At 39.6% G+C, this 12,178-nt stretch overlaps 1 long non-coding RNA gene across 1 annotated transcript; it reads left to right on the top strand.

Moving 5' to 3' along the window:
• Positions 1-10,525: 10,525 nt before the first annotated feature.
• LOC117535985 lies at positions 10,526-11,971 on the top strand. Its single transcript, XR_004567485.1, has 3 exons — positions 10,526-10,587; positions 10,809-11,043; positions 11,550-11,971. It is a non-coding gene; the product is annotated as an uncharacterized LOC117535985 (long non-coding RNA).
• Positions 11,972-12,178: the final 207 nt, after the last annotated feature.

Here is a 12,178-nt window from a genome sequence, read left to right as displayed (position 1 = left end):
TGCAGGTTATCAAGTGTTTGCCAAGAGGATGTGTTGCTATAGGTGCAATGACCTTTGATATACTAGCGCCAATTAAGGTGTGAATTGAGGATTCAGTGGGGATTTAATATTAGGCATTTGGTCCAGTAGCAGTAGTAATCAGGGTTGCAATTAATCAATCAATCAATCAATGTTTATTTATATAGCCCAATATCACAAATGTTACATTTGTCTCAGTGGACTTCACAGTTTGTACAGAATATCAGTATGACAATACGACACCCTCTGTCCTTAGACCCTCACATCGTACAAGGAAACACTTCCAGAGAAAACCCACAGTTTAAAGGGAACATGGGAGAAACCTCAGGGAGAGCAACAGAGGAGGGATCCCTCTCCCAGGACGGACAGACGTGCAATAGATGCCGTGTGTAAATTGAAAAGATAATACATTTGCAACATAGGTAGACCAAATGTTAGGAAATGCATGTGTGTATAATAGGAAGATGAATCCACGAGGATATCCATCCAGGACCTATGATCCAGGACCACAGCCACGACTCAAGATCCAGGACTCGCGATCCAGGACACAGGAACGTATATAGACACCAAAAAGAAAGACATTTGGGGAAGCTGGGTTAATCTGAACATGAGAGTACACAGGTACAGACAGAGAGAAGGAAGAAGTAAGATGTCCCCCGACAAACTAAGCCTATATCAGCAAAACTAGGGGCTGAATCTAATCAGCCCTAACTATAAGCTTTATCAAAAAGGAAGGTCTTAAGCGCACTCTTAAAAACGGATAGGGTGTCTGCCGCCCGAACACAAACTGGAAGCTGATTCCACAAATGTGGAGCTTGATAAGAAAAGGCTCTGGCTCCCATTGTACTTTTAGAGACTCTAGGAACAACCAACAACCCTGCATTCTTGGAACGCAATGCCCTAGTAGGACAGTAGGGTATAATGAGTTATTTAAGGTAAGATGGCGCCTGCCCATTAAGGGCTTTGTAGGCGAGAAGAAGAATTTTAAATTCTATCCTGTGTTCTATAGGGAGCCAGTGTAAGGCAGCCAGAACAGGAGTAATGTGGTCCCTTTTCCTAACTCTGGTTAGTACACGAGCTGCAGCATTTTGAATCAGCTGAAGCGACTTGACTGACTTCTTGGTACACCCTGATAATAAAGAGTTACAATAATCCAGCCTTGAAGTAACAAATGCATGGACTAGTTTCTCTGCATCGTTTTGAGGCAAGATATGCCTGATTTTTGCAATGTTACGTAGATGGAAGTAGGCGGTCCTTGAAATTGATTTTATATGGGCGTTAAAGGATATCAATCAAATATAACACCAAGATTCCTTACAGTCTCACTGGAGGCCAAATTAATGCCATCCATAGTTAGTATATCTTTAGATAATTTATATCGTAGATTCTTCGGGCCGAGTACAATAACTTCAGTTTTGGTCGTGTTTAACATCAAAAAGTTCATCCACGTTTTTAAGTCCTTGAGGCAGTCTTGAATTTTATTTAGATGATTAATTTCATCAGGCTTGATTGATAAATATAGTTGAGTATCATCCGCATAACAATGAAAATGTACAGAATGATTCCTTATAATATTGCCTAACGGAAGCATATATAATGTGAACAAAATAGGTCCGAGCACTGAGCCCTGTGGCACTCCATGGCTAACTTTGGTTTGCGTGGAAGATTCATCATTGACACGTACAAACTGAGAGCGTTCAGATAGATAGGACCTAAACCAGTCCAAAGCAGTTCCCTGTATGCCAACTAAGTGCTCTAGTCTTTGCAATAGGATATCATGGTCGATAGTATCAAATGCAGCACTGAGATCGAGCAAAACAAGAATAGAGACAAGTCCCTTGTCTGAGGCTATTAGAAGGTCATTTGTGACTTTAACCAGAGCTGTCTCTGTGCTATGATGTGTTCTAAAGCCAGACTGAAAATCTTCAAATAAATCATTGTTTTTTAAGTAATCACACAGCTGTTTTGCGACCGCTTTCTCAAGAATTTTTGAGAGGAACGGAAGATTAGCATTAGGTCTATAGTACCTCATATATATACCTCTGGATCGAGGTTGTGCTTTGAAGCGGTTTTATCACTGCTACTTTGAATGATTGTGGAACATAGCCTGATAATAAAGTTATATTGATAATATTTAATAAAGAAGTGCTAATTAATGGAAAAACTTCCTTCAACAGCTTAGTTGGAATTGGGTCTACATTACATTACATTACATTACATTGCATTTAGCTGACGCTTTTATCCAAAGCGACTTACAATAAGTACATTCGACCAGGAAGACACAACCTTGAAGAAAACAGAATCATATAAGTACATCAGGTTTCATAGAGCCAAACATTTCAAGTGCTACTCAACTGGCTTTAGGTAAGCCAGTCCTTTATTAGTATAAAAGTGCTTCGTTAATAGTTCTAACGCTCGAAGTGGAGTCGAAAGAGATGAGTTTTCAGTTTGCGCCGGAATATGTGCAAGCTATCTGCCGTCCTGATGTCAATGGGGAGCTCATTCCACCATCTTGGAGCCAGGACAGCAAACCCACGTGTTTTCGCCGATGGGAACTTGGGTCCCCCTCGCAGCGAGGGCGCAGCGAGCCGTTTGGCTGATGCAGAGCGTAGTGCACGCGCTGGGGTGTACGGTTTAATCATGTCCTGGATGTAGGAAGGGCCAGATCCATTCGCAGCATGGTAAGCAAGTACCAGTGTCTTGAAGTGGATTCTAGCAGTTACCGGAAGCCAGTGGTCTAACATACACGTTGATGGTTTAGAAGAGAGAATCATTGAATTTAATTGTTCAAGGTTTATGGCTGAAAAGCATTCTAGTTTACTATCTAGTGTAATATTAGAACTTACGTTTCTGGGAGCTGTTGATAACACTATACTGGTCAAAGGCAAGAGGTCATTAATTTTGTTTCTAAGAGTAACAATTTTATCGTTAAAAAAGCACATAAAATCATTACTACTGAGTGCTATGGGAATAGAAGGCTCAATCGAGCTGTGGCTCTCTGTCAGCCTGGCTACAGTGCTGAAAAGAAATCTTGCATTATTCTTATTCTCATCTATTAATGAAGAGTAGTAGGCTGCTCTCGCTTTACGCAGTGCTTTCTTATATTCATTGAGAGTAATATGCCAAATTAAACGAGATTCTTCAAGTTTAGTGGAACGCCATATCCTTTCAAGTTGTCTCGACTTTTACTTTATTTTGCGGGTTTCGGCATTATGCCATGGAGCTAATCTATGTTGTTTTATTTTCTTCTTTTTCAAAGGAGCAACAGAGTCTAATTTTATTCGCAGCGCATCTGTAGCACTATCAACAACATGATCAATTTGGGGTGGTGTACATTTTGTATAAGTTTCCTCCCTTACATGCAGACATGCTATCGAGTTAAGTATTGGTGGAATCTCCTCCTTAAATTTGGCTATAGCACTAACAGATAGGTTTCTGCTGCAGGAGCTTTTGACTAATGCTTTGTAGTCTAGTAACAGTACTTCAAAAGTTACTAAGAAATGGTCGGATAAAGCAGGATTATGCGGTTCGACTAATAGTTGCTCAATTTCAATACCATAAATCAGAGCAAGGTCGAGAGTGTGATTATAGCAGTGGGTTGGTTTATTTACACTCTGACGAAAACCAACAGAATCTAATATAGAGTTAAATGCAACAGTAAGGCTATTTTTATCATCGTCAACATGAATATTAAAGTCACCTACGATAATTACTTTATCTGTTTTAAGAACCAAAGTTGATAAAACCTCAGAGAATTCTGATAAGAATTCTGAATAAGGACCTGGTGCACGGTACACTGTCACAAATAAGATTGGCTGCAAAGTTTTCCAGGTCGGATGCGTAAGACTAAAAACGAGACTTTCAAAGGAGGTATAATTTAATTTTGGTTTAGTATTGATAAGTAAACTTGAGTCAAAGATGGCTGCAACTCCACCTCCTCGGCCTGTGCCTCGGGCAATATGAGTATTGATATGGCTGGGTGGAGTGGCCTCATTTATGCTGACATATTCTTCATGTCTCAACCAAGTTTCAGTGAGACAGCATATATCAATATTATAATCTGATATTAAATCATTTACCAATATTGCTTTAGATGCTAGAGATCTTATGTTTAAGAGACCACATATAACAATTAACCCTGCATTATCAATTAATCTGCTATTTATCTTCTTAAATAACGCCAACATTGGTTATAGGATTGCCAAATAAGTCTTACTTTTTTACCAAAAGTCCAAATTAAAATGTATAATAACTTAACTAACAAAAAATAGTCATAAAAAACTAGGATATTGAGCCGATAGTCACATTTGAGAAGCTGGAAGCAGAGAATATTGTGTCAGTTGGTCCATACCAAATTATCCATACCACATCAAAATTGACAATTGCATTGATTTGTTATTTAGTTATTTTATCTCCTATATAACCAAGGCTTAGTCCACACGTACACAAATATTTTATAAAGCATCATTCTATGTGTTTTGGCCTTTTGTCCACACACAAATGTTGTTTCCGTTTACTTCAAACTGAGCTTTCTCAAATCCTCAGTCAGAGTGAAGACATTCCAAGAAACTCTATTTTTTAGTGTTTATGTTCGGAAAACAGAGGTTTTTAAACTAGTTTGACTTGCTACGTCAGTGTGTGCGACATTATCTCCTGTGTAAGGCGTCACTAATATATAACCTTGCTAACCGGACTCTTACATAGCTGAAATATACCGTGACTCTTCAGTTATACAGAGGAACAAAGGTGACAGAATGCACTACCGAGGTCACTGCCACATGATCCAACACTGCCATGAGACACCGCCCCCTTCAGTATGTGTGTGTGTGTGTGTGTCGACCTGCCCACTGACCTTGCCTGCGTTATAATTGGGTTCATGCATTTCCATCTACATGGAGATCTTTTGCTCACTGCTTGTGTGGACAGGAGTTAAACCCTTGTTTGCAAAAATACTCATGGACTACGCCTAGTTTAAATCTGTAATATTGATTTTGTTCACAGTTTCATGTCATTTGCATTGCATTTAGAGGACATCAAACCTTTTATTCATCTAAAACATCATTCAGAGAAAAGGACAACACTGAATGTATATGTTTTTATTTAGAGGGTTATTCCTTTCATTCAGTATACAAATCATACACAATATGTGTTTGAAATGACATTTTTTTCATTTCTTCTTTCAGTACAATAAGTCTCAAGTCATCAGTCATGGATGTTACTCTTCAAAACAGCACACAGATTAAGTATATTGATAAGAGTGTCAAGTAGCATGTCATGTAATGTTTAGCATCGTTGACCACTTGGAAAAGCGCTATCAAAATACCATCTATTTGTATAATTATTATTATATTCCTGTGAGGTAACAGATTTCCCACATGCACCTAAACCCTGTTTGCTTGTCACATGGTTTGCCACAGAGCCAGTGCTGGTTCTCCTCAGGTCATCATGATGATTATAGCTTGAACACATTGATAAACAGCAGCAAATCTCCAGCTTTAGCGCGATTACACCGGCAGACACAACACATATGTAATAGTACCTTTAGCAGCAAACAACTAAAATAGAAAATGTGATTCGGCACTTTTAGTCCCACAACGCAACGTCACTTACAGTACTCTCCTCCCTCCCCCGCTTTCTGTCTGTATTCAGGTCACCTTTTCTGGCATAACAGCTCATTCATAAAACAGCACCACACCTCAGGGAAGGGATGACGGAAAGACTGGAAAAGGCTGCTGACTTTTATATAAAAAACTTGTGTTTTACTGCATTTACAAGGTTTAGCTCTAACTATAACGTGGGAAATTACATTTGTATTCTATGTAAAGGCATATAGTGGTGTTTTCGTGTGTTTTATGGGTACATATATTGTCATCTATGTATTTAGAATAAAAAAAATAGGTGATTACGTTTTTTTAAATATTTCTAACTAACAGTTAGATTTAATACTGCAGCAGTTCAAGTTAATATATTTTTTTAATTATTTCTTTATTTTTGCCACTACAAATAGGTTGAATGATTGTTTAAGGTCATAATCAGGGCCGTCCCTCCCTACAGGCCGATCATGCGGACTGCGTGGGGCCTCACTTTGCGGAGGGGGCCTCACCTGAGCCTCAACTGAGCCGCACCTATGCGCTTGTCACGGAGGTGATCTCTGGGCCCATAGATCTCGGCCTCCGTTACGGGTTGTATAGCTTCATTGTTGTTGATTGTGTTCACCTGGTGCCCTGTGTTGTCTCCTCCCCCCCCACCTGTGTCTTATTGGCCTGATTAGTGTGTGTGTATTTAGGCTCTGTGTTCCCTGTCAGTGGACAGGTAGTGTGTGGGAGATCCTTGTGGCTGGTGGCTGGTGGCTGTGTTCACGGGTAACAGTCATATTGAGGCTGTGAATCATGTGCCGATGATTTGATAAATGCCCACACCGGCTTATATTTGAACTCTCTGCGTCTACCTCCTTGCTTGGTCGGGCCGCTCAACGGTCAGTCTCACAGCGTTTATGCGGCACAATTAGTGTGGCGCGGCACGGTTCCACTCGCACCCTGTTGACGACGCTCGCGAAACAGAGGGCCTCATCATATAACTTTGCGTGGGGCCTCATGTTGGCCAGGGACGGCCCTGGTCATAATTCAGTCACTAAAATGCGATCACCTGACAACATGCTACAGGATCTGGATGGCTGGTCACCTCTGATAACTATTTATTGAGGGAAAAACCTTTAAATAAACTGACAACAAATAAAAATGGCTCTTATATCATTTGAGTCATTGCTATGACCATGGACATTAGTTTTCTTTTACAATCTAATAGTATACATAATGCTCTGTTTGTCCAGGGCCTTCCAAAAAAGTGGAAAATGAAGGGTAAAAAACTGAAAAACAAGCATATTGCGAGACAAATATCTCCAAAAAGAGGCTAAAACATATAATAACTACTCTAAGATGAACTCAAAGGAACATCAAATTGCCAATAGACTATTAGATGTTTTACATGAATTAACTCCAGAAATAAAAACTAGAAGGACACTTGAAGAGCGAATACCAATCAAAATCCCCCTTGAATTGACATTTTCCATTGCCCACGCTGCCACTTGACCAAGTTTCATGGAAATAAGGGTTGTAGTCGACAGTTTTTCCAAAGAAAACTGAACCAAAAACATCCTTAGCGGAGGTGACTAAGAGCAAATGAGTCACCGTGCACCGACAAACAAACAATTGGAGAAAAAGGAAGAGCACGTCATATACTGAAACCTTCATATCAGTACCGTGGGCGGGACGGTCGGTGTTGTCTTTCCACAGAATGAGGAATTTGTTGAATGACAACAGAAGACGCACTGAGAGGATGCGACAAGCTCCTTCAAAAAGGTAAAGTAAACCTTAATAGTCAAATAAACAATTGTATCATACAGTACTTAAATCCCTGCCATTCAATATGAGGACAAAACAAAACAAGGCCTGTAAGAAACACACTTTATGGCTCATAGATTTTCCCACAACCCCAAGGCGAACATCATCTCTCAAAGTGTCTTCCAGGAGGAATTACAAAAAGTTTTATTCAACTGAGGCCTCTATTCTCTCAGCTCTCAGATCTGTGTGGACGTTTGATTTCTCCGCCACAGGCCTTGCTTGTTCTTGGTGCTTGACGATTTTTTTCAGCCTGTGTGTGTCATAATCACTGTGGGGTTTTGTCTCAGACAACTTTCCCACATCATGGCAATCACACTGTCACAGTCTGTTCGTGTTTATGCCCCTTAAAGCCTAATCTTCACATGATTATAGAGTGTCTGTGTTTTTGTTCTACCTCAAGGAGACAGAGGCATCATTGTGAGATGAACATTAGCCCACGAGAAGTCTCTACTGTCTGATAAGCAGCAGTTCAAAGTCAAATAGAAGTTTACGCATAAGCTATTTAAGGCTAGGATTCTCTGCATATTCTTATTTTGATTTTAAAGAAGCTAAATATAACTCTGTTCTATTTATCCCCATCTTTCTGATATTGCAGGGTAATTCATACTAAGTGATGTTTACCCATGTTGAGTCTATTTCATCCACAGCTATCATAATGACAGACTTTAATATGCACCAACAGGCACTCATTGTGTCCTTCAGCCCTCACAAACAACTTATTGTCACACTAGGATCTGCATCCTTGAAACCTGCATTTATTCTGTTGTATAAACTGTTTGTCCCGGTGGTCTCCAGAAATTATTTTTAAAATTGCTGCGAGCATCATACATTTCATTCCATCCACTCATCTCATACAGTAGTTTGGCACCCCTAAATCTCATCGAGAATTGGCCTTTGCAACAAGTGGGAACATTTTGCAGGATGAAGATCTGAAGATTCACAACATACAACCCAGTCTCACGGCATTTTGTGTTATAGTCACGAAATTAATTTAATCTATTGATTGGTGTTCACCAACACGATTTTCGCATTTTTTTCGTGTCACACAGAACGATTTTAAAAGCAATGTATTTCTATTGGTAGTATGTTTCGTGCCTGCACCACGTCTTTTTGTCCGGTCTTGGAAGACCGGAAGCTGTGTGGTTCATAAAAACATTTTCTTACTCAATATCTTACCCTAAGCCTAACCCTATCCCTTTTCTTTTAAATTGTATAATGTCGGAGTATAGTATAGTATAGTGTATAGTGTCAGAATCAGTGGCGAACCGTGTCTATCACAACTGGACCTTCTGTAGACACACAACCTCCCGTCGCCCCGCGGCATTATAATGTCCGTCTTTTCACTGAATTGTCGTCTTGAAAAGGGTACTCGCAACAATTCCGCAACAACTTCATCTTCACCTGTTGCACTTGTCATTTCAACGTTAAAAACAATAAAACTGCATGAATTGTTTCGTCGCATTCATCTAGATCCTCTGTCTCGAGCCAGTTAACTAGCGGGCCTTCTAGAATACCCTGGAACCGAGTGAAACTCTGAAAGAATACGCCCATTGGCTACAAATCAATATATGATTGGTTGATCAAACTCTCAGTCCAAACGTACGCTCTCATTCAGTGCAACGGCCAGGGCATTCGATCAAGGATGTAGAATACCTTGGTTGAAGGATATTCTACCCAGAGACCCAGAACAAGATCTGATTGGTTGCTTTCTTTTCTAACACAAAACCACTGAAATGCGTAGTGCATGGTCCGAGAAGGACAAACAAATCAACGTAACACTGTAATATTACAGATCAACAACACAGATACCATTCTCATTTATTCATTTTATATACATTTTATATACATTTTATATATATAATTAAATCGATTTTTTGTTTGTTTTATCTGAGTGTTCCAGGGTATTCTCTGAATACCTTGAAGGCCCTGACGGTTCGCCACTGGTCAGAATACTGAAATCTGTATTTTTTTAAATCTGTTTTTCCTTCTAATTTGTTATTATTTGCATTGCTTTTTAAAATCGTTCTGTGGGACACGAAAAACATGGCGAAATTGTGTTGGTGAACAAGAATCAATAGATTAATTTTGTGACTATACACAAAATGCCGTAAGACTGTGTTGCAACATACGAATGGTTTTGAACTTCTTCAGAATATTGCCTTCACCTAAAATTATCTGATAAATAAAAACACAAATTTGAGATTAATTGCTATGAATTAACCCAAAAATGCTAGCTGTATTGTTGTCAAAAACCAGTTGGATTGTATTTGAGGTATGTATAAACATTGTTTATCCATATAGTATACAATAGGCTAAAATGCATGTGTGCACAATTATAATACTGTAAATGTGTGCAGCAAAACATAAAATCCAAATATAGCATTATAGTTTATTTATTTATAGTGTCGTGGACAGTCCCCATCGATGAACTGTCACAAAAACAGTAAATGGTGCAGCTTTAGCCGACATGGCTAATTTCCAGCTGTTGTCCCCGGCCAGATGGTAATAGACACCCTTAAAATTACAATATATCAACAGCATTAGTTATAAGAAAATATATAAAATAAAATAAAAAGGAGGAAAGACAAGTAGATACCGGTGTGAGGATAAAAGAGAACAATAAACAACACACGTTACTATATACAGTACATAGAGCACATCACAATCACATAACAGAAACGAGGGGCAACATCCATGATCACAACATGTTAAGGCCCTGACACACCAGGCCGATATCGACTGTTTTCGTAAGTCGGGAGACGAAGCGTGTCCTGTCGCCCAAACTCAATTTGGTGTGTCCCGCACCGTCGACCGTGACACGCCTTATTTGGACTGCCTGTCCCGATGCATGGCCGATGTTGAATCGGCCATGCATCGGGACAGGCAGTCGGACCAAACAATCACTCTGATTGGCTGTTCAGCTAGCGAATCAGTGCATGAGAAGCGAAACGGAAGTGAGGGACGTAAACAAACGATGTAAGAAGGCACACACAGACTGATATTCATTTTCATCTAATCATGGCGATCTGGAATGACTCAAACGAAGACCTGCTGATCACCTTGATCCAGGAGAGGCCAGCTCTGTACGACATCACAGAGAGAAGGTACTCGAACCGAGTAGTGAAAACCGGACTCTGGCGAGAGATTGAAACGCAACTTGGTTTCTCGGGTAAAATGATCTTTTTCATCAATTGAGCTCTTGAGCAGATACTGTTGGCTTTTTATTGTTTGCCAGCGTACAGTGACGTTAACGTGAAATGTAATTTGTTATTTCAACCTTGTGTTTTGTTGTTATCTTGTTGCTAGCTGTGCAGTTTGGCACTGCATATAGATATGAATTGGACATGCTAACTAGCCACAATGCTTACATCGTTTATTTGTGTGCTTCAGAGAAAGAGCTGAGGAAGAATTGGGATTCTCTGCGAACCCAGTACACCCGGTAGGCCTACAGGAAACTTGCCCCTAGTTGTGGAGCACAAAGGACTGGCAGACAGCAGTGGATCATAACCAGGCTGCAGTTTTTAGAGCCCTAAGCACTTTGAATTGCCTTGTGTTGAAAAGTGCTATATAAATAAACTTGCCTTACACAAGAAGGAAGGAGAGTACTTCGAACCTCACCATCACGGTAACTATTTTATTTGTTCAGTACAAATAAGTGTTTCTTGCTTCTTTCATTTACAAAACATTATTTTCATTCATTTGGTGGTTACAGTGTTAAATATAACAATAACAGAATAATATATAGATTATTGTATTATAATTATTGATGTGCTCATCACCTTAATGTTGCAGCTGGTAAAGGAGGAGCTAATTGAAATTACATGATATACTGCTGGGTAGCTTATGAAATGCACCATGGGATCAATAACGCTTTTATCTTAACCTATAATAATACACGATAAAATATGTCTTGATTATATTTTGTAGTGTTCTGAATCTTCTAGAAGTATGTCTTTAGCATCTGAATAGAGCATCACAATGTGTCTACAATGTACCTCTCACACTTGACCACACCCAAACTAATGGCACACACATTTCAGGGTATTTTTTTGTTATAAATGCTTAGTAAACAGTTTTAAGAAGCCATGGTATTAAATCCAACTAACTGTGAATTTATTTTTAAAAATTAAGGAACGTCCGGTGGCTGCAGAATCACCCCCCGGTGGCACCAACAGTGAAACCTCGACCAGCACCACGAGGAGTCCTTCCACTTTGATGCTGAGCCCTGCACTCCCCTGGCAGAATCCACCATCTGCACCACACCGGCACCGCGGCTCGGAGAGAGGCCAAGCACACTCAGCACTCGAAGGCCTCCGGCGAAGCGCAGGATGATGATACTAAATGAGATACTGTCTACAGCTGTTCATTGTTCAAGATTGAAATGTAAATGTGCAAGCCGTTTTTCTGCCCCTCTATTCACATGTAGCCTTTCATACGTGATGGTTTCTTCATTCTCGAACTGTTGTGGAGCAGAACTATACAGTTGCAGGATTAGTCTCAAGTACCTCAATATAATTATAGTATGTCTGCACTTTGTGCTAATTTCATCATTCAGTCATGTATTTTATATTCTACTAAAACTGAATCAAACCATAAACAAGGTGGCCTGTTGGGATTACTATATATATATATATATAATATATCTGCATTATTTTATCCCACTTTATGCTTTGCTCTTGCTGCTTGTTTTACACTGATTTTATATCTTATTTCTTACTGATGTAAAGCACTTTGAACTGCAATCCCCTGTATGAAAGGTG

Source organism: Gymnodraco acuticeps, unplaced genomic scaffold (assembly GCF_902827175.1).
Source record: "Gymnodraco acuticeps unplaced genomic scaffold, fGymAcu1.1, whole genome shotgun sequence".
Lineage (NCBI taxonomy): Eukaryota > Metazoa > Chordata > Actinopteri > Perciformes > Bathydraconidae > Gymnodraco > Gymnodraco acuticeps.
This window is presented reverse-complemented; position numbering and strand designations above follow the sequence as displayed.